General features: G+C 64.5%; 1 protein-coding gene across 1 annotated transcript in view; it reads right to left on the bottom strand.

Annotated features, from left to right (window-relative positions):
• KCNN4 (potassium calcium-activated channel subfamily N member 4) overlaps positions 1–1,830 on the bottom strand; it is a 7,692-nt gene that overhangs the window by 5,246 nt on the left and 616 nt on the right. The gene's annotated exons all lie outside the window — the stretch shown is intronic.

Here is a 1,830-nt window from a genome sequence, read left to right as displayed (position 1 = left end):
CCCCCTGAGCCAGCCAGGCCCTGCCCTGGGGCTGGATGGAGCCAGCGCCCCCCAGAGGGGTGAGGTCCCATATCCCATTCGCGCCCCCCTGAGCCAGCCAGGCCCTGCCCTGGGGCTGGATGGGAGCCGGCGCCCCCTAGAGGGGAGAGGCCCCGAGCCCCATTCCCGCCCCAGCCAGGGTGGGTGGCTCTGGGGTGTTTGAGCCCCCGGGGCCCTGTAGATCTCAGTACAAAATCTCATTGTTCTTTGTTATTGACCCAGGAAAGCGGCCGCCAGCCAAGGCCGATACCACAGCCGGGCCCCAAGGGGGTGGGGGGTGGGGATCGTCCCCCCCCCCCCCGTCCCCTGGCTCTGCTGGCAGACGGCTGCCTCCGGCCCAGCCCAAATCGCAGCCCCACCCTGAGCAAACACGGCGCTGCCGGGCAGGTGGAGGGTTTGGAGCGAGGCCAGGAAGAACGTGGGGATTCGCCACAGAGAAGAGGGCAGGGCGCGGGCAAGGCCGCTCGGAGAGAGGCGGGCGCAGGGAACTCAGAACCCAGCCCTGAAAGAACCCAGGAGTCCTGGCTCCCAGCCCCTCCCTCTGCTCTAACCACTGGACCCCGCTCCCCTCCCAGAGCCAGGGAGAGAACCCAGGAGTCCTGGCTCCCAGCCCCCTGCTCTAACCACTAGACCCCACTCCCCTCCCAGAGCCAAGGAGAGAACCCAGGAGTCCTGGCTCCCAGCCCCTCCCTCTGCTCTAACCACTAGACCCCACTCCCCTCCCAGAGCCAGGGAGAGAACCCAGGAGTCCTGGCTCCCAGCCCCCTGCTCTAACCACTAGACCCTACTCCCCTCCCAGACCCAGGGAGACAACCCAGGAGTCCTGGCTCCCAGCCCCCCCGCGCTAACCCCCAGACCACCCTCCCCCATTCCCTGTGCAATGATTAATCGATCTCCTTCCATATGAAGCTGCCACCTCCTCCGTCCTGATCAATATTTATCCTGTCACTGGCCCAGAATCAACACCCCCGGTGAAGGGCGCGATTGTGTTGGGAACAATCGGAGCAGCCAGTCTTGGCGGCTTCTTGCAAATGGGGCTGGATGGTGCCAAGAGTGGAAGCGGGATGGCCAAGGTCTGCACCGGGAGCTGGTGTCCAGAGAGACGTCAAAATGATCACTGCTTCGTGCCTCAGTTTCCCCACTGACTCCCTCACCCTGCTCCCTGCAGCACAGCGCCCCCTAGCGTCATGCGGGGGCATCGGGACCAGCCCTGCCTGCCAGGTGAGAGCCCCCACCCTCCTCCCTGCAGTACAGGTTGTTTTTGCACCATCTCCGGGTTCCCGCCCAGACATGCCCATGGAAGGGAGGGTTCTGGGAGAGGGCCCAGAACGGATCCAGGGGCCCGTTCCAGACACCGAGCCAGGCTGTGCCCATGGCTAACTGCTGGGAGGGTCCATTGGCCGCCGGAGAGTCCCAGCTGTTAGCCAAACCCCACCGAGATTCCAGAGCAGGGAGTCAGGACTCCTGGGTTCTACAGCAAGGGACAAGATGAGAACCCAGGAGTCCAGGCTCCCAGCCCCTCCCCCCTGCTCTAACCCACTAGAACCCACTCCCCTCCCAGATCTAGAGATAGAACCCAGGAGTCCGGGCTCCCAGCCACCCACTCTGACACTCCCCACCCCCACCCCCAACGGCCCGTGGCTGATGGCTGGTTAAATAAATGATTTGAATCATTAAGTTTCTGCAGCCTGGAGCTGGTGCCACCAGCCAACAAATTCCAGCACGTGGCAGCTAGTTCCGGGATGGGGCTGCGGGTCGGGAGTGAGGGGCACCGGCAGAGCTGGGGGGTGG

The sequence above is a fragment of the Terrapene carolina genome, unplaced genomic scaffold (genome assembly GCF_002925995.2).
Source record: "Terrapene carolina triunguis isolate 2854851 unplaced genomic scaffold, T_m_triunguis-2.0 Scaffold771, whole genome shotgun sequence".
NCBI lineage: Eukaryota > Metazoa > Chordata > Testudines > Emydidae > Terrapene > Terrapene triunguis.
This window is presented reverse-complemented; position numbering and strand designations above follow the sequence as displayed.